Source organism: Pseudophryne corroboree, chromosome 3 (genome assembly GCF_028390025.1).
Source record: "Pseudophryne corroboree isolate aPseCor3 chromosome 3, aPseCor3.hap2, whole genome shotgun sequence".
Taxonomy (NCBI): Eukaryota; Metazoa; Chordata; class Amphibia; order Anura; family Myobatrachidae; genus Pseudophryne; species Pseudophryne corroboree.
Genome location: NC_086446.1, coordinates 165,892,774 through 165,914,432, shown reverse-complemented (window position 1 = coordinate 165,914,432; position 21,659 = coordinate 165,892,774). Strand labels below are relative to the sequence as shown.

At 48.8% G+C, this 21,659-nt stretch overlaps 1 protein-coding gene across 2 annotated transcripts in view; it reads left to right on the top strand.

Moving 5' to 3' along the window:
* The window catches only part of BTBD18 (BTB domain containing 18), a 249,944-nt gene that overhangs the window by 9,285 nt on the left and 219,000 nt on the right, over positions 1 to 21,659 (top strand). The gene's annotated exons all lie outside the window — the stretch shown is intronic.

Below are 21,659 nucleotides of genomic sequence, written 5' to 3'. Positions count from 1 at the left end.
GAGCAGCTACTTGGTCAGGGGCAAATACGTTTGCAAAATTCTACAAATTTGATACCCTGGCTGAGGAGGACCTGGAGTTCTCTCATTCGGTGCTGCAGAGTCATCCGCACTCTCCCGCCCGTTTGGGAGCTTTGGTATAATCCCCATGGTCCTTTCGGAGTCTCCAGCATCCACTAGGACGGACGTTAGAGAAAATAAGAATTTACTTACCGATAATTCTATTTCTCATAGTCCGTAGTGGATGCTGGGCGCCCATCCCAAGTGCGGATTGTCTGCAATACTTGTACATAGTTATTGTTACAAAAATCGGGTTATTATTGTTGTGAGCCATCTTTTCAGTGGCTCCTCTGTTATCATGCTGTTAACTGGGTTCAAATCAAAAGTTGTACGGTGTGATTGGTGTGGCTGGTATGAGTCTTACCCGGGATTCAAAATCCTTCCTTATTGTGTACGCTCGTCCGGGCACAGTATCCTAACTGAGGCTTGGAGGAGGGTCATAGGGGGAGGAGCCAGTGCACACCAAGTAGTCTTAAAGCTTTTACTTTTGTGCCCAGTCTCCTGCGGAGCCGCTATTCCCCATGGTCCTTTCGGAGTCCCCAGCATCCACTACGGACTATGAGAAATAGAATTATCGGTAAGTAAATTCTTATTTTCTGTTTCTTTTCCAGAACGTTCCTGTCCTACAACACTGCTCCACCGGATGGCGCAGGGGTGTTGGTAGGAATTTTTGGATCAGGTTTCTTATGGTCTGGCCACGTGCACTGCACTTTGACCATATACACATTTTCACAATTTTACTGAGGTGGAATTGGTCTGTCTTTGTCTATTTATTTGTCTGGTTACATAATAAGTAAGTCACCAGCAAAGATGGAAAAGTTGTTTCACTGCAATGTCTGTACCAGTGGGTTCCCGGTGAGTTCTACCACATGCACAGTATATTTTATACTCCCATTTCATCTCCTATTTTGCAAAGATAGTTCTCATTTGCCTTTATAAATTCCCAGTTTCTGCTATGTTGCAATCCTGATTATTCTATGCCAGGCCTAACTGCGCAAGATGAATGTGAGAAGGGTGAATAGACCAGCAGTCAGATAGTGTGGGTGCGTCAGTCTCTGAAGTTTACAGGGACTGAAGAGGCTCTGACAATGTATAAGGTGGTCTTTACTAGACCACAGATCTCCAGCGTGTTTCTTATTTTTTTTTTTCGGAATCTCTAAATAAGATGTTAATAGGATCCTGATACACAGGCTTCTAAACCTCGCCGATTTCAGTCTAGTTACCCGTTTCCAAAGTCAGTGACATCTCCATGGGAGCTATGCTAGAGTCGCTGTATACAGCAGCAGGGGTGTTGCTTCGACCGTGTTTGGTTGGCATTTGGGTAACTACGGCGTTGCTTGTCTGGATAACAGGACTCAGGTCCGCCCTAGAAAACGTCCACCTTATGCTTCTTGCTAATCAGATCTGCGAAGCTACTGATTATCTATGTACAGCTTCTACGGATGTCTGCCTAGTCAGTTCTCGCCTTTCAGCGTCACTCGTTGTGGCACGACAAGCGCTCTGGCTGCGTCCTTAGCAGGCGGAGGCAAAGGTCGAGAGAAGAATAGAAGCATTACCTTATGCGAAGGTTGTTTGGTCCTGATTTGGACAAAGGTATTTTTCACGGAATACTCTGGACCAGCGTTCGAATCCTTCAGACCTCAGCCCTTTCGAGGCCGTGGTAGACAAACAGCCACGCCTGGTAGGCGAGGTCGAGGACGTGGTTTTCAACAAACCAACACCAGTCGTCCAGACGCTAAGGTCACCGGCAAGCCAGTGGCATGACGGCCTCCCAGCCCATCTCGGTTCTCCAGTTGTGGGAGCACGCCTTCAGACGTTTCATTTGGCGTGATTCCAGACATCCTCAGATGGGTGGATCCGCAATTTGGTGTTAAAAGATAAGAGTTCGACTGTCTACCGCCTCTGCCTGTGTCGGACGCCAAGAGGGCGGTTCGGTAAATTGCCATCACTTTCTGCTGGATTCAGCAGTTTTGTGTCCGGTCCCTGTACACCAACAAGGTCAGGGTTATTATTCCAGTCTGTTTGTGGCCAAAGCCGGATGGCTCGGTCAGGCCAATATTGCATTCTTACTACAGATTCAAGATGGAATCTCTGCGGACAGTACTTGCAGGTTTAGAGCCACAGGAATTCATGATTGCGCTGGATCTCGAGGATGCGTACTTACACATTCCGATTTGGCCACCTCATCAGAGGTTCTTGCGTTTTGCGATACGGCAGATCCATTATCAGTTTCAGGCTCTACCGTTTGCCCTCTCGTCGGCGCTTAGGGTATTCACCAAAGTGATGTCTGTTATGATGGCTCATCTTATATCCCTGGAAGTGATAATAGTTCCGTACTTAGATGATTGGCTCATCAAAGCTCCGTCTCACCAAATGCGCCTTCAACATGCGTTGCTAACGTACAATGTGCTGGTTCAGCACGGTTGGATTGTCATCTTCAAGAACTCACATCGGATTCCGTCTCAACGACTTCAATTCCTAGGGATGATTCTCGATACGGTAGATCGAAGAATTTGCCTACCGGAACAGAAAGTACAGACTATTCGTCATCTGGTACGATTAGTGCTCAAGCCTCGGTACGTTTGTGCATTCGCCTGTTAGGCACAATGGTTTGCGGCTTTCAAATCGCTTCTGTTTGGAAGATTTCACTCACGTCCTTTTCAACTGCATGTTCTCGCACAGTGGTCGGCCTCGCATCTGCAGATTCACTAGAGGGTGAAGTTGTCTCCACGGGCCAGAGTTTCTGTACTCTGGTGGCTCCAAGTACACAATCTAACCGCAGGAAATCGGTTCGGCGTCTGGAATTGGATAGTTCTACCCACAGACGCGAGTCTCAGAGGTTGGGGAGCTGTAGTTCAAAATTGTCAGCTCCAGGGTCTCTGGGCGGATCACGAAAGATTGCTGTCTATAAATGTCCTAGAACTCCGGCCAATTTATAATGCGCTACGACAAGTAGTGCACATGCTTCGGTCTCAGACTGTCCAAGTGCAGTCAGACAACGCAACGGCGGTCGCGTACATCAACAAACAAGGAGGAACGAGAAGCCGCATGGCATGCGGGAAGTAGCTCGAATCCTCAATTGGGCGGCCATCACCAAGTGATATTGGCGGTAGTGTTCATTCCGAGAATGGACAACTGGGAGGCTGATTATCTCAGCCATCGGGATTTTCATCCTGGAGAATGGGCATTAAATCCAGAAGTGTTTCACATGTTGGTCCAGAGGTGGGGTTACCCTCAAGTGGACCTGATGGCATCTCGCCACTATCACCAAAAGCCCCAGTATGTGTCCAGAACGCGAGATCCAAAGGCAGTGGCAGTGGATGCTCTAACGATTGCGTGGCCGTACAGCCTCGTGTATCTGTTTCCGCTGCTCCCTCTGTTGCTAAAACTGATCAAACGAGAGTCCGCCACAGTCCTACTGGTGGCGCCTCATTGGCCTCGGAGAGCGTGGTTCTCGGATTTTCACGGGCTACTCGCAGACGATCCTTGGCCGCTTCCGCTACGTCCGGACTTGTTACACCAGGGTCCATTCCTTTACCCCGATTTAGCGCGGATGCGTTTGAAGGGGTGGCTGTTAAGACCGCCCTCTTAAGAAGAGAGGGCATCCCACTATCGGTTATACCAACCATGTTACGTACTAGAAATCCAGTTACGACAGCTCATTATTACAGGATTTGGCGTGCCTATATAGGTTGGTGTGAAGCTCGGAAGTTTCCGACATCATCTTTCAGGTTATCCCGTTTTTTGTTATTTCTACAGATGGGCTTAGTTGGAGGACTGCGTTTATCTACACTAAAGGTGCAGGTATCTGCTTTGTCAATTTGCTTTCAAAGACGATTGCCTCTATTGCCGCCTGTACACACCTTTTCTGCAAGGTGTCCTCAGAGTACAGCCTCCATTCATTCCACCTACAGCGCCATGGTACTTGCATCTGGTTTTAGATTTTGTACAGTCTTCATACTTTGAACCCTTACATCAAGTGGATATTAAGTTTCTCACTTGGAAAACGATTTTTCTACTAGCCTTATCTTCGGCAAGGCGTGTTTCAGATTTGGGTGCATTGTCATGCAAGCCACCGTTTTTAGTGTTTCATGATGACAGAGCGGAGTTTCGGACGAATCCCGCTCTCTGGCCAAAGGTAGTGTCATATGTTCACATCAATCAACCAATAGTAGTTCCTGTGTTAACAGGACAGTCTGGAACTTTGGATGTGGTACACGCATTACGCGTTTATGTATCCCGAACATCTACAGTTTGTAAGACGGATACGTTTGTTCTCTATTGGCCAGCTTCTAAGCAGACCTTATCCAGATGGATTATACTGACCATACGTCAGGCTTACCTTCATGCTAGGTTACAGCCGCCTACATCAGTAACTGCTCATTCCACACGTTCTGTGGAAACTTCATGGGCAGCTGGTCGTGGGGCTTCTACGACGCAGCATTGCCGTGCGGCTACATAGTCATCAGTGCACATGTTTGTGCGCTTTTACAAGTTTGATACGTTTGCGGCATCAGCATCTAGCTTTTGCCGCCTAGTGTTACAGGTGCCAAACAGCTCTCCCGCCCACGAGGGAAGCTTTGGTACGTCCCAAGAGTACTCCAGTGACCCCTAGTGGATGAAAAAGTAAATAGGATTTTGGTACTTACCAGGTAAATCCTTTTCTTTGAATCCATAGGGGGCACTGGACGCCCACCCAGAGCAGTTTTACCTGGTTGTGGTAAGTTCAGTGGATCTTATGGTAATATATTCTCACCGATTTATCGGTTATGGTGTCAACTGGTTAGTTGTCGGTTACGTTATGTGTCAACTTTATTGTTGTCCGTTATGTTATAATGTTATAGGTAATTCTCCATTGTTCATCCTCTCTTTCCTGTTCGCCTCAGGAAAAAACACTGAGGTATTCTGGGAGTATGGAGGGGAGGAGAGTTACTGAAATTTTAATATTCAGTGCCCAGTCCTTGCTAACACCGTCCATATCCCAAAAGTACTCCAGTACCCCCTATGGATTCAAAGAAAAGGATTTACCTGGTAAGTACCAAAATCCTATTTCTCTATCGTCCTAGTGGATGCTGGGGTTCCTGAAAGGACCATGGGGGAACAGCGGCTCCGCAGGAGACAGGGCACAAAAAGTAAAGCTTTAGGATCAGGTGGTGTGCACTGGCTCCTCCCCCCATGACCCTCCTCCAAGCCTCAGTTAGATTTTTGTGCCCGGCCGAGAAGGGTGCAATCTAGGTGGCTCTCCTAAAGAGCTGCTTAGAAAAGTTTAGCTTAGGTTTTTTATTTTACAGTGAGTCCTGCTGGCAACAGGATCACTGCATCGAGGGACTTAGGGGAGAAGAAGTGAACTCACCTGCGTGCAGGATGGATTGGCTTCTTTGGCTACTGGACATTAGCTCCAGAGGGACAATCACAGGTACAGCCTGGATGGTCACCGGAGCCTCGCCGCCGGCCCCCTTGCAGATGCTGAAAAGAGAAGAAGGTCCAGAATCGGCGGCAGAAGACTCCTCAGTCTTCTTAAGGTAGCGCACAGCACTGCAGCTGTGCGCCATTGCTCTCAGCACACTTCACACGGCAGTCACTGAGGGTGCAGGGCGCTGGGAGGGGGGCGCCCTGGGAGGCAATGTAAACCTATTTTTTGGCAAAAAATACCTCACATATAGCCTCCGGGGGCTATATGGAGATATTTAACCCCTGCCAGAATCCGTTGAAGAGCGGGAGACGAGCCCGCCGAAAAAGGGGCGGGGCCTATCTCCTCAGCACACAGCGCCATTTTCCCTCACAGAAAGGCTGGAGGGAAGGCTCCCAGGCTCTCCCCTGCACTGCACTACAGAAACAGGGTTAAAACAGAGAGGGGGGGCACTAATTTGGCGTTAGAAATATATAAAAAGATGCTATAAGGGAAAACACTTATATAAGGTTGTCCCTATATAATTATAGCGTTTTTTGGTGTGTGCTGGCAAACTCTCCCTCTGTCTCTCCAAAGGGCTAGTGGGTCCTGTCCTCTATCAGAGCATTCCCTGTGTGTGTGCTGTGTGTCGGTACGTGTGTGTCGACATGTATGAGGACGATGTTGGTGAGGAGGCGGAGCAATTGCCTGTAATGGTGATGTCACTCTCTAGGGAGTCGACACCGGAATGGATGGCTTATTTAGGGAATTACGTGATAATGTCAACACGCTGCAAGGTCGGTTGACGACATGAGACGGCCGACAAACAATTAGTACCGGTCCAGACGTCTCAAAAACACCGTCAGGGGTTTTAAAACGCCCGTTTACCTTAGTCGGTCGACACAGACACAGACACGGACACTGAATCCAGTGTCGACGGTGAATAAACAAACGTATTCCTTATTAGGGCCACACGTTAAGGGCAATGAAGGAGGTGTTACATATTTCTGATACTACAAGTACCACAAAAGAGGGTATTATGTGGGATGTGAAAAAACTACCTGTAGTTTTTCCTGAATCAGATAAATTAAATGCGTGGGTTCCCCCCGATAAACACCCCTTAGGGTGGATAAGGCGCTCACACGCTTATCAAAACAAGTGGCGGTACCGTCTATAGATAGGGCCGTCCTCAAGGAGCCAGCTGACAAGAGGCTGGAAAATATCATATAAAAGTATATACACACATACTGGTGTTATACTGCGACCAGCGATCGCCTCAGCCTGGATGTGCAGTGCTGGGGTGGCTTGGTCGGATTCCCTGACTAAAAATATTGATACCCTTGACAGGGACAGTATTTTATTGACTATAGAGCATTTAAAGGATGCATTTCTATATATGCGAGATGCACAGAGGGATATTTGCACTCTGGCATCAAGAGTAAGTGCGATGTCCATATCTGCCAGAAGATGTTTATGGACACGACAGTGGTCAGGTGATGCAGATTCCAAACGGCACAAAGGTGTATTGCCGTATAAAGGAAGAGGAGTTATTTGGGGTCGGTCCATCGGACCTGGTGGCCACGGCAACTGCTGGAAAATCCACCGTTTTTACCCTAAGTCACATCTCTGCAGAAAAAGACACCGTCTTTTCAGCCTCAGTCCTTTCGTCCCTATAAGAGTCATATTTGCCCAGGGATAGAGGAAAGGGAAGAAGACTGCAGCAGGCAGCCCATTCCCAGGAACAGAAGCCTTCCACCGCTTCTGCCAAGCTCTCAGCATGACGCTGGGACCGTACAGGACCCCTGGATCCTACAAGTAGTATCCCAGGGGTACAGATTGGAATGTCGAAACGTTTCCCCCTCGCAGGCTCCTGAAGTCTGCTTTACCAAGGTATCCCTCCGACAAGGAGGCAGTATGGGAAAAAATTCACAAGCTGTATTCCCAGCAGGTGATAATCAAATTACCCCTCCTACTACAAGAAAAGGGGTATTATTCCACACTATATTGTGGTACTGAAGCCAGAAGGCTAGGTGAGACCTATTCTAAATCTAAAAAAATTTGAACACTTGCAAAGGTTCAAATCAAGATGGAGTCACTCAGAGCAGTGATAACGAACCAGGAAGAAGGGGACTATATAGTGTCCCGGGACATCAGGGATGCTTACCTCCATGTCCCAAATTTGCCCTTCTCACTAAGGGTACCTCAGGTTCGTGGTATAGAACTGTCACTGTCAGTTTCAGACGCTGCCGTTTGGATTGTCCACGGCACCCCGGGTCTTTACCAAGGTAATGGCCGAAATGATGATTCTTCTTCGAAGAAAAGGCGTCTTAATTGCCCTTATCAGGAGATCGTCCAAGTAAGGGGTAAAGTCCAGGGAACAGTTGGAGGTCGGAGTAGCACTATCTCGGATACTGCTACAACAGCACGGATGGATTCTAAATATTCCAAAATCGCAGCTGATCCTGACGACACGTCTGCTGTGCCTAGGGATGATTCTGGACACAGTCCAGAAAAAGGTGTTTCTCCCGGAAGAGAAAGCCAGGGAGTTATCCGAGCTAGTCAAGAACCTCCTAAAACCAGGAAAAGTGTCAGTGCATCATTGCACAAGGGTCCTGGTAAAAATGGTGGCTTCCTACGAAGCAATTCCATTCGGCAGATTTCACGCAAGAACTTTTCAGTGGGATCTGCTGGACAAATGGTCCGGATCGCATCTTCAGATGCATCAGCGGATAACCCTATATCCAAGGACAAGGGTGTCTCTCCTGTGGTGGTTACAGAGTGCTCAACTTCTAGAGGGCCGCAGATTCGACATTCAGGATTGGATGCTGGTGACCACGGAGGCCAGCCCGAGAGGCTGGGGAGCAGTCACACAAGGAAAAAATTTCCAGGGAGTGTGATCAAGTCTGGAGACTTTTCTCCACATAAATATACTGGAGCTAAGGGTAAATTTATAATGCTCTAAGCTTAGCAAGACCTCTGCTTCAAGGTCAGCCGGTATTGATCCAGTGGGAAAAACATCACGGCAGTCGCCCACGTAAACAGACAGGGCGGCACAAGAAGCAGGAGGGCAATGGCAAAAACTGCAAGGACTTTTCGCTGGGCGGAAAATCATGTGATAGCACTGTCAGCAGTGTTTCATTCCGGGAGTGGAAACTGGGAAGCAGACTTCCTCAGCAGGCACGACCTCCACCCGGGAGAGTGGAAACTTCATCGGGAAGTTTTTCCACATGATTGTGAACCGTTGGGAAATACCAAAGGTGGACATGATGGCGTCCCGTCTGAACAAAAAACGGGACAGGTATTGCGCCAGGTCAAGAGACCCTCAGGCAATAGCTGTGGACGTTCTGGTAACACCGTGGGTGTACCAGTCGGTGTATGTGTTCCCTCCTCTGCTTCTCATACCTAAGGTACTGAGAATTATAAGACGTAGAGGAGTAAGAACTATACTCATGGCTCCGGATTGGCCAAGAAGGACTTGGTACCCGGAACTTCAAGAGATGCTCACAGAGGACTTATGGCCTCTGCCGCTAAGAAGGGACTTGCTTCAGCAAGTACCATGTCTGTTCCAAGACTTACCGCGGCTGCGTTTGACGGCATGGCGGTGGAACGCCGGATCCTAAGGGAAAAAGGCATTCCGGAAGAGGTCATTCCTACCCTGGTCAAAGCCAGGAAGGAGGTGACCGCACAACATTATCACCACATGTGGCGAAAATATGTTGCGTGGTGTGAGGCCAGGAAGGCCCCACGAAGAAATTTCAACTCGGTCGATTCCTGCATTTCCTGCAAACAGGAGTGTCTATGGGCCTCAAATTGGGGCCCATTAAGGTTCAAATTTCGGCCCTGTCGATTTTCTTCCAGAAAGAATTGGCTTCAGTTCCTGAAGTCCAGAAGTTTGTCAAGGGAGTATTGCATATACAACCCCCTTTTGTGCTTCCAGTGGCACTGTGGGATCTCAACGTAGTTCTGGGATTCCTCAAATCACATTGGTTTAAAACCAGTCAAATCTGTGGATTTGAAGCATCTCACATGAAAAGTGACCATGCTCTTGGCTCTGGCCTGGGCCAGGCGAGTGTAAAATTGGTGGGTTTTTTCTCAAAAAAGCCCATATCTATTTGTCCATTCGGACAGGGCAGAGCTGCGGACTCGTCCCCAGTTCTCTCCCTAAGGTGGTGTCAGTGTTTCACCTGAACCAGCTTATTGTGGTGCCTTGCGCCTACTAGGGACTTGGAGGACTCCAAGTTGCTGGATGTTGTCAGGGCCCTGAAAGTATAGGTTCCAGGACGGCTGGAGTCAGGAAAACTGACTTGCTGTTACCCTGTATGCACCCAACAAACTGGGTGCTCTTGCTTCTAAGCAGACTATTGCTAGTTGGATGTGTAATACAATTCAGCTTGCACATTCTGTGGCAGGCCTGCCACAGCCAAAATATGTAAATGCCCATTCCACAAGGAAGGTGGGCTCATCTTGGGCGGTTGCCCGAGGGGTCTCGGCTTTACAACTTTGCCGAGCGGCTATTTAGTCAGGGGCAAACACGTTTGTAAAATCCTACAAATTTGATACCCTGGCTAAGGAGGACCTGGAGTTCTCTCATTCGGTGCTGCAGAGTCATCCGCACTCTACCGCCCGTTTGGGAGCTTTGGTATAATCCCCATGGTCCTTTCAGGAACCCCAGCATCCACTAGGACGATAGAGAAAATAAGAATTTACTTACCGATAATTCTATTTCTCGGAGTCCGTAGTGGATGCTGGGCGCCCATCCCAAGTGCGGATTATCTGCATTACTTGTACATAGTTACAAAAATCGGGTTATTATTGTTGTGAGCCATCTTTTCAGAGGCTCCGCTGTTATCATACTGTTAACTGGGTTCAGATCACAGGTTGTACAGTGTGATTAGTGTGGCTGGTATGAGTCTTACCCGGGATTCAAAATCCTTCCTTATTGTGTACGCTCGTCCGGGCACAGTATCCTAACTGAGGCTTGGAGGAGGGTCATGGGGGGAGGAGCCAGTGCACACCACCTGATCCTAAAGCTTTACTTTTTGTGCCCTGTCTCCTGCGGAGCCGCTGTTCCCCCATGGTCCTTTCAGGAACCCCAGCATCCACTACGGACTCCGAGAAATAGAATTATCGGTAAGTAAATTCTTATTTTTTTTGCCTTATGTTCCCGCACAGCAAAAGAAAACACCACAGTATCAGATGCAGTCCTTTCGGTTGCATAAGTCCAGAAGAGGTCGAGGCTCTTCCTTCCTCGCCAGAGGTAAGGGTAAAGGGAAAAGAATGCCTGCTACGGCTAGTTCCCAGGAGCAGAAGTCCTCCCCGGCTTCTACTAAATCCACCGCATGACGCTGGGGCTCCACTGAGGGAGTCCGCGCCGGTGGGGGCACGTCTTCGACTCTTCAGCCACCTCTGGGTTCAGTCGGACGTGTATCCTTGGGCGATGGAAATTGTATCCCAAGGCTACAAGCTGGAATTCGAAGACGTGCCTCCTTGCTGATTCTTCAAATCGGCTTTACCAGCTTCTCCCCCAGAGAGGGAGATAGTTTTAGCTGCAATTCAAAAGCTGTGTCAACAGCAAGTGATTATCAAGGTTCCCCTAATACAACAGGGAAAAGGGTATTATTCAACCCTGTTTGTGGTCCCGAAACCGGATGGCTCGGTCAGACCCATTCTAAATTTAAAATCCCTAAACCTGTACTTAAAAAGGTTCAAGTTCAAGATGGAATCGCTCAGGGCAGTTATCGCCAGCCTGGAAGGGGGGGATTTATGGTGTCACTAGACATAAAGGATGCATACCTTCACGTCTCCATATATCCTCCTCATCAGGCATACCTGAGATTCGCTGTACAGGACTGTCATTACCAGTTTCAGACATTGCCGTCTGGGCTTTCAACGGCCCTGAGGGTTTTCACCAAGGTAATGGCGGAAATGATGGTGCTCCTGCGCAGGCAAGAGGTCACAATTATCCCGTACTTGGACGATCTCCTGATAAAAGCGAGATCAAAGGAACAGTTGCAGAAAAGCGTGTCGCTCTCCCTGAGAGTGCTGCAGCAGCATGGTTGGATTCTAAATCTACCAAAGTCACAGTTTATTCCAACGACTCGACTATCTTTCTTAGGCATGATTCTGGACATGGAACAGAAGAGGGTTTTTCTCCCAAAGGAATAAGCCCAGGAACTCCAGAACATGGTCAGAGACCTGCTAAAGCCAAAAAGGGTGTCAGTCCATCAATGCACTCTAGTACTGGGGAAAATGGTGGCGACCTATGAGGCCATCCCCTTCGGCATGTTTCATGCGAGGACTTTTCAGTGGGACCTTCTGGGCAAGTGGTCCGGGTCCCATCTTCAAATACATCAGAAAATAACCCTGTTCCCCAGGGCCATGGTGTCTCTCCTGTGGTGGCTGCAGAGTGCTCACTTTCTAGAGGGTCGCAGGTTCGGCATTCAGGACTGGGTTTTGGTGACCACGGACGCGAGCCTCCGAGGATGGGGAGCAGTCACACAAGGAAGGAATTTTCAGGGATTATGGTCAAGCCAGGAGGCTTGTCTACACATCAACATACTGGAATTAAGGGCCATATACAACGGCCTACGACAAGTGGAGAATCTTCTTCGCGACCTACCGGTTCTGATTCAATCAGACAACGTCACAGCCGTGGCTCATGTAAACCGCCAAGGCGGGACAAGGAGCAGAGTGGTAATGGCGGAAGCCACCAGGATTCTGCACTGGGCAGAAAATCACGTAAGCGCTCTGTCAGCGTTATTCAAACCGGGAGTGGACAACTGGGAAGCAGACTTCCTCAGCAGACACGATCTCCATCCAGGAGAGTGGGGACTTCATCAAGAAGTTTTTGCAGAGATAACAAGTCTTTGGGGACTTCCTCAAATAGACATGATGGCGTCACGCCTCAACAAGAAGCTTCGGAGGTATTGTGCCAGGTCAAGGGACCCTCAGGCAGTAGCGGTGGACGCCCTGGTGACACCGTGGGTGTTTCAGTCGGTCTATGTGTTCCCTCCTCTTCCGCTCATCTCAAAAATATATTGAGAATCATAAGACGAACAAGAGTACAGACAATACTCATTATTCCAGATTGGCCTCGAAGGGCCTGGTATTCGGATCTTCAGGAAATGCTCAGACGATTCGTGGCCTCTTCCTCTCAGAGAGGACCTTTTGCAACAGGGGCCCTGCGTGTTCCAAGACTTACCGCGGTTACGTTTGACGGCATGGTGGTTGAACACCGAATCCTAGCTGGGAAAGGTATTCCGGAGGAGGTCATCCCTACTCTGATAAAGGCTAGGAAGGAGGTGATGGCGTAACATTATCACCGTATCTGGAGGAAGTATGTATCTTGGTGTGAAGCTAAGGATGCTTCTACGGAAGATTTCCACTTGGGCCGTTTTCTCCACTTTCTACAGACAGGAGTGGATATGGGCCTAAAGTTAGGCTCCATTAAGGTACAGATTTCGGCCCTATCTATATTCTTCCTGAAGGAATTGGCTTCTCTCCCAGAAGTCCAGAATTTTGTAAAGGGAGTGCTACACATCCAGCCTCCTTTTGTGCCCCCAGTTGCACCATGGGACCTTAACGTGGTGTTACAGTTCCTAAAATCTCACTGGTTTGAGCCTCTTCAAACAGTTGAATTCAAATTTCTCACTTGGAAGGTGGTCATGTTGTTGGCCTTGGCATCTGCTAGGCGGGTGTCCGAATTGGCGGCTTTGTCTCATAAGAGCCCCTATCTCATTTTCCATGTGGATAGATCTGAGTTGAGGACTCGTCCTCAATTTTTGCCTAAGGTGGTGTCATCGTTTCATATGAACCAACCTATTGTGGTGCCTGTGGCTACGGGAAACTTGGAGGATTCCAAGTCCCTTGATGTAGTCAGGGCCTTAAAAATTGACGTAGTCAGGACGGCTCAGATTAGGAAAACAGAGGCACTGTTTGTCCTGTATGCAGCCAACAAGGTTGGCGCTCCTGCTTCTAAGCAGACCAGTGCTCGCTGGATCTGTAACACGATTCAGCAGGCTCATTCTACGGCTGGATTGCCGTTACCAAGTTCGGTCAAGGATTATTCCACTAGGAAGGTGGGCTCTTCTTGGGCGGCTGCCCGTGGCGTCTCGGCTTTACAGCTTTGCCGAGCAGCTACTTGGTCGGGTTCAAACACTTTTGCAAAATTCTACAAGTTTGATACCCTGGCTGAGGAGGACCTCATGTTTGCTCAATCGGTGCTGCAGAGTCATCCGCACTCTCTCGCCCGGTTGGGAGCTTTGGTATAATCCCCATGGTCCTTTCGGAGTCCCTAGCATCCTCTAGGACGTAAGAGAAAATAAGATTTTAAACCAACCGGTAAATCTTTTTCTCCTAGTCCGTAGAGGATGCTGGGCGCCCGTCCCAGTGCGGACTAAATCTGCAAGACTTGTATATAGTTGTTGCTTACATAAGGGTTATGTTACAGTTGTGATCGGTGTTGGACTGATACTGTTTTTTGTTCATACTGTTAACTGGTTGCGTATATTCCATGTTATACGGTGTGGATGGTGTGGGCTGGTATGAATCTTGCCCTTAGATTAACAAAAATCCTTTCCTCGTACTGTCAGTCTCCACTGGGCACGGTTTCTCTAACTGAGGTCTGGAAGAGGGGCATAGAGGGAGGAGCCAGTGCACACCCATCTTAAGTTCTTTATAGTGCCCATGTCTCCTGCGGAGCCCGTCTATACCCTATGGTCCTTACGGAGTCCCCAGCATCCTCTACTGACTAGGAGAAAAAGATTTACCGGTAGGTTTAAAATCTTATTTTTCTCAGTCAGGTGCAGTATATGAACACCTTTGAGGTTAATGCCAATATCCTATAAGAGTATTTTATGGGATCTTCAAGATAAATGGTTTCCCTTGTCACTTTCCAAATTCAGTGAGTATACCACTGGTGACAGCAGATGTTATGCTTTCCATCCCTTCATATCATGCATCAATGGAGTGTTTATCGTTTCCTACATATTTTTTATTTTGTATGAGCCGTTACTCAAAATAACACATTCCTGTATTAGTATTACCCCTTTCACACTGCAAAAATAACCTGGTATTGACCCGGTATATTGCGGGTCGACACGTGTTACTGTGCGGTGTGAAAGGGGCCATGACAAATTCCCAGGTCGTCTGGCACGGTAATTCAGCCTGGGAATAAAGCAGTGTTATTCCCGGGTTAAATACCGGGTTAGGTGCAGTGTGAAGGGGTTGCCGGGTCGATGCAACCTGTTCACTCTATAGGGAGAGGCGGCGCAGAGATGTCATCCCCAGCGCCACACCTGCCCCCAAAGATGCCATGGTCCCATTGCCCCCCCCACTCCCCCATGGGTACCCGGCATATTTAGTGTTCACGCTAGGCAGTTTTAGCAGGGTGCCGTGCCTTGCCCAATTTTTTTATTTTTATTTTTTAAGGGAAAAACCCTCCCTGCCCTTTCTGCGGCGCCCTGCTAAAACTGCCGCCCGCTTCCTGCCCTCACAGCCGTGTAAAGATGCCGCTCGCATGCGCGCGGCATCCATTCACGCTGAGAGTGCGCTTGGGGGAAGCCCAGCGCCTCTGTAGGTGCCGGGCACGCCCCCAACAGTGACGCCGCCGGCCGCCCACGCCCCCTTTTAGTACCCGCAATGACCCCACCCCCTATTTTGCATACTAATATTGCTGGTTCAGGGAAACCAATGCCGGTTCCCACCCGAGAAGGACCCGTTTCCAATTCTCGGGTGGGACCTCACATTGCGATATGAAAGGGGTATAAATGATGAAGTCACAGTGAGACTGATTAAACAGCTACAGATATAAGGGCAAAGGCAGAACTACCGTTGGTGCAGCAGGTGCATTGCACTGTATAAGGAGGCTATTTATCAAAGCATGGAGAGACAAATCACAAACCAATCTGCTTCTGTCATTTTTCAACCGCAGCCTGTAAAATGAGAGGAGCTGATTGGTTGGTTCTTCTTTATATCCACTTTCTCTAACGTCCTAGTGGATGCTGGGGACTCCGTAAGGACCATGGGGAATAGACGGGCTCCGCAGGAGACAGGGCACTTTAAGAAAGAATTAGGAATACTGGTGTGCACTGGCTCCTCCCTCTATGTCCCTCCTCCCAGACCTCAGTTAGAATCTGTGCCCGGGCGAGCTGGGTGCACTTTAGTGAGCTCTCCTGAGCTTGCTAATAAGAAAGTATTTTGTAAGGATTTTTTATTTTCAGAGAGATCTGCTGGCAACAGGCTCTCTGCTTTGTGGGACTGAGGGGAGAGAAGCAGACCTACTAACTGCGGATAGGTCATGTTTCTTAGGCTACTGGACACCATTGGCTCCAGAGGGATCGAACACAGGAACGCACCCTTCCGATCCCGGAGCCGCGCCGCCGTCCCCCTCGTAGAGCCAGAAGCCGGCGTGTAAAGCAAGAAGACGTCAAAAGCGGCGGAAGAAGACTCCAGTCTTCATATGAGGTAGCGCACAGCACTGCAGCTGTGCGCCATTGCTCCCACATTACACCCACACACTCCGGTCACTGTAGGGTGCAGGGGGGGGGGGGGCGCCCTGGGCAGCAATTAGAGACCTCTTGGCAAAGTGGGCATATATACAGTTGGGCACTGTATATATGCATGAGCCCCCGCCATTATTTTACACAAAATCGTGGGACAGAAGCCCGCCACTGAGGGGGGCGGGGCTTCTTCCTCAGCACTCACCAGCGCCATTTTCTCTCCACAGCTCCGCTGAGAGGAAGCTCCCCAGGCTCTCCCCTGCAGAAGCACGATAGAAGAGGGTGAAAAGAGAGGGGGGGCACATAAATTTGCCGTAAAAACAATATATACAGCAGCTACTGGGTTAACACTACGTTACTGTGTGTTTCCTGGGTCATATAGCGCTGGGGTGTGCTGGCATACTCTCTCTCTGTCTCTCCAAAGGGCCTTGTGGGGGAACTGTCTTCAAATAGAGCATCCCCTGTGTGTGTGGTGTGTCGGTACGTGTGTGTCGACATGTCTGAGGTAAAAAGCTCCCCTACGGAGGAGATGGAGCGAATATGTGTGTGAGAGGGTGTCTCCGTCGTCAACGCTGACACCTGTTTGGATATGTGTAAGTGCTAAGGTGAATTTATTGCACAAAAGATTAGAGAACAGACAGGAAATCTACCCATGCCTGTCCCTATGGCGCAGAGACCTTCAGAGTCTCACAATGCTCACTATCCAAAATAATAGACACTGATATCGACACGGAGTTTGACTCCAGTGTCGACTACGATAATGCAAAGTTACAGCCAAAATGGCAGAAAAGTATTCAATATATGATTATTGTAATAAAGATGATTTGCATATCCCTGATGACTCATCTGTCCCTGACACAAGGGTACACATTTTAAGGGGAAGAAAGCTGAGGTAAATTTCCCTCCTCTCATGAGGAAAAAGAACGGGAATCTCCAGACAAGAGACTGCAGCTTCCCACAAAGAATTCTCAGGCAGTATCCTTTCCCCACTAGGGCCAGGATGTGATGGGAATCTTCCCCTAGGGTGTCACGTTTGCCCAAAAGGTAGCCCTAGCTATTCTCAGGGATCCTGCAGATAGTGTGCACATTTTGTTACACTATTCAGACCGGCGATTGTGTCGGCATGGGTTTATAGCGCTGTGGCGGCGTGGACAGGTACCTTAGCAGAAATTGAGACCCTAGTATGTGTGTGTGTATATATATATATATATATATATATATATTTTTTTTTTTTTGAGAGATATATATATATATATATATATAAGATGCTGTCTTAAGAGATATATATCATAAAACATGCCCAAAGAGACATGAGTATACTGGGTCCCAGAGGCAAAGCGATGTCGATTTCTGCTTGACGTATCCTGTAGAATATGCAATGGACAGATGATGCCAACTTAAGTGGCATATGGAAGGCTGAGGATTGTGTGGAGAAAGGTTCTCGGACCTAGTCTCCACAGCTATAGCTGGTAATTCTGATATTTTGCCTTGTATTCCTGCACAGCCTAGGAAAGCACGTCGTCATCAAATGCAGCCTTTCGAACAAAGAAACAAGAAAGTCCGAGGTGCGTCCTTTCTTGCCAGAGGCGGGGGCAGAGGAAACCAGCTGCACAACACAGCTAGTTCCCAGGAACAAAAGTCCTCCCCGGCCTCTACGAAAATCCACCGCAGGTCCCTGGGGCTCTACAGGCGGAGCTAGGCCCGGTGGGGGCACGCTTTCGTAAGTTCAGCCACAAGTGGGTTCACTCCCTGTTAGATCCCTGGGCAATAGATATTGTGTCTCAGGGATACAAGCTGGACTTTGAGAAGATGCCTCCTCACTGACGGCCCTGCCGGCTTCCCCCCCCCCCCCCCCGAGAGGGAAACAGGGTTAACTGCAATTCACAAATTGTATCTTCAACAGGTGGTGGTCAAGGTTCCCCTCCTTCAACAAGTAGGGGGTTATTATTCGACCATGTTGTAGTCCCGAAACCAGATGGTTCGGTCAGACCCATATTGAATTAAAATCCCTGAACATATACTTGAAAAGTTCAAGTTCAAGATGGAATCGCTCAGAGCGGTCATCGCAAGGGAGGGGGATTTTATGGTGTCTCTGGACATAAAGGATGCTTACCTTCATGTACCCGTTTATCCACCTCATCAGGAGTACCTCAGATTTGTGGTACAGGATTGTCATTACCAATTCCAGACGTTGCCGTTTGGTCTGTCCACGGCACCGAGAGTATTTACCAAGGTAATGGCAGTAATGATGGTGCTCCTGCGAAAGCAAGGAGTCGCAATTATCCCATACTTGGACGATCTCCTCATAAAGGCGAGGTCCAGAGAGCAGTTGCCGATTAGTGTAGTACGCTCTCGGGAAGTGTTACAACAGCACTGCTGGATTCTGAATATTCCAAAGTCGCAGCTTATTCCTACGACGCGTCTGCCCTTCCTGGGCATGATTCTGGACGCAGACCAGAAGAAGGTTTTTCTCCCGACGGAGAAGGTTCAGGAACTCATGACACTGGTCAGTGACCTCTTAAAACCAAAACAGGTGTCGGTGCATAACTGCACGAGAGTCCTGGGAAAGATGGTGGAGTCATACGAGGCCATTCCCTTCGGCAGGTTCCATACGAGGACCTTTTCAATGGGATCTGTTGGACAAGTGGTCCGGATCGCATCTACAGATGCATCGGCTGATCACCCTATCCCCCAGGGCCAGGGTGTCTCTTCTGTGGTGGCTGCAGAGTACTCACCTTCTCGAGGGCCGCAGGTTCGGCATTCAGGACTGGGTCCTGGTGACCACGAATGCAAGCCTCCGAGGGTGGGGAGCAGTCACTCAGGGAAGAAATTTCCAGGGGCTGTGGTCAAGTCAGGAGACTTGTCTGCACATCAATATTCTGGAACTAAGGGCCGTTAACAACGCCCTGAGTCAAGCGGAGCCTCTGCTTCGCGACCAACTGGTGCTGATTCAGTCAGACAACATCACCGCAGTGGCTCATCTGAACCACCAGGGCGGCACAAGAAGCAGGGTGGCGATGGCAGAAGCCACCAGAATTCTTTGCTGGGCGGAGAATCACGTGCAAGCACTGTCAGCAGTGTTCATTCCGGGAGTAGACAACTGGGAAGCAGACTTCCTCAGCAGGCACGACCTCCACCCGGGAGAGTGGGGACTTCATCAAGAAGTCTTCGCGCAGATTGTAGGTCGGTGGGAACTGCCACAGGTGGATATGATGGCATCCCGACTCAACTAAAAGCTACAGAGGTATTGCGCCAGGTCAAGAGACCCTCAGGCGATTGCTGTAGACGCACTGGTGACACCGTGGATGTTCCAGTCGGTTTATGTGTTTCCTCCTCTTCCTCTCATACCCAAGGTGCTGAGAATCATAAGAAAAAGAGGAGTGAGAACAATACTCATTGTTCCGGATTGGCCAAGAAGGACTTGGTATCCAGAGCTGCAAGAAATGCTCACAAAGGACCCATGGCCTCTGCCTCTAAGGCAGGATCTGTTGCAGCAGGGACCTTGTCTGTTCCAAGACTTACCGCGGCTGCGTTTGATGGCATGGCGGTTGAACGCCGGATCCTAGTAGAAAAAGGGATTCCGGATGAGGTTATTCCTACGCTAATAAAGGCTAGGAAGGACGTGACGGCTAAACATTATCACCGTATACGGCGAAAATATGTTACTTGGTGTGAGGCCAGGAATGCCCCTACAGAGGAATTCCAGCTGGGCCGTTTCCTTCACTTCCTACAGTCGGGAGTGACTTTGGGCCTAAAATTGGGGTCCATTAAGGTCCAGATTTCGTCCCTATCCATTTTCTTTCAAAAAGATCTAGCTTCTCTAACTGAAGTTCAGACGTCTGTAAAGGGAAGGCTGCATATTCAGCCCCCGTTGTGCCTCCAGTGGCACCTTGGGATCTTTACGTGGTGTTGAGTTTCCTGAAATCACACTGGTTTGAGCCACTTAAAACCGTGGAGTTAAAATATCTCACGTGGACGGTGGTCATGCTATTAGCCTTGGCTTCGGCTAGGCGTGTGTCAGAATTGGCGGCTTTGTCACATAAAAGCCCCTATTTGGTTTTCCATATGGAAAGGGCAGAATTGCGGACTCGTCCGCAATTTCTGCCAAATGTGGTGTCCTCTTTTCACATGAACCAACCTATTGTGGTGCCTGTGGCTACTCGTGACTTGGAGGATTCCGAGTTACTGGATGTAGTCAGGGCTTTGAAGGTTTATGTAGCCAGTACGGCTAGAGTCAGGAAAACTGAGTCGCTGTTTATCCTGTATGCATCCAACAAGCTGGGTGCTCCTGCTTCAAAGCAAACTATTGCTCGCTGGATCTGTAACACGATTCAGCAGGCTCATTCTGCGGCTGGATTGCCGCTTCCAAAATCAGTGAAAGCCCACTCCACAAGGAAGGTGGACTCTTCTTGGGCGGCTGCCCGAGGGGTCTCGGCATTACAGCTTTGCCGAGCGGCTACTTGGTCGGGTTCAAACACTTTTGCAAAGTTCTACAAGTTTGATACCCTGGCTGAGGAGGACCTTGTGTTTGCTCATTCGGTGCTGCAGAGTCATCCGCACTCTCCCGCCCGTTTGGGAGCTTTGGTATAATCCCCATGGTCCTTACGGAGTCTCCAGCATCCACTAGGACGTTAGAGAAAATAAGATTTTACTTACCGGTAAATCTATTTCTCGTAGTCCGTAGTGGATGCTGGGCGCCCGTCCCAAGTGCGGACTTCTTCTGCAATACTTGTACATAGTTATTGCTTAAATAAGGGTTATGTTATGGTTGCATCAGGGTTATCTGATGCTCTGTTGTTATTCATACTGTTAACTGGGTAAGTTTATCACGAGTTATACGGTGTGATTGGTGTGGCTGGTATGAGTCTTACCCTGGATTCCAAAATCCTTTCCTTGTACTGTCAGCTCTTCCGGGCACAGTTTCCTTAACTGAGGTCTGGAGGAGGGACATAGAGGGAGGAGCCAGTGCACACCAGTATTCCTAATTCTTTCTTAAAGTGCCCTGTCTCCTGCGGAGCCCGTCTATTCCCCATGGTCCTTACGGAGTCCCCAGCATCCACTACGGACTACGAGAAATAGATTTACCGGTAGGTAAAATCTTATTTTTTCTTTCTGAACATGTTATCTGCCTCCCCTGCAGTGCACATGGTTTTGCCCAACTGTTAAAAAAAATTCCTGCTGCGATCAACTTGGAATTACCCCCAGTGTCCGCTCGCCATGCTTTGGGCAAGGTGCCTTGTTGCACTCGGCACAGGTTACTATTCCGAAACAAATTCCACGTGGATCATAAAGTATGAAAAAGTTAAAAAAATTAAGAAAAAAAAATGTCGATCTAGAAACCATGTTGATCGATTTACTGTCGACCAATAGTGGTCGACCTAGACATTGTCAACCTAAAGAACTGATCCCCTGACTATACCAGTTGATCCCAAACACATTTCTCAAGGCACCCCAGCGGTCCACGTTTTAGGTATATCCCTGCTTATGCACAGATGTTGTAATCAAACTGACTTAGATACTAATTAAGTCATCTGTGCCTAAAGCTGGGTACACACTGGCAGATATATCTACAGACTGATCACGCAGTGTGTTGTGCATACACACTGCCCGATCCATCTTGACTGACGTCACGAACTGGGTGGGCAGTTACATATATCTGTGGATATATTAGTCATCATGTGTTCTGCAGGGCCGACGCAATATGTCCGATAAAC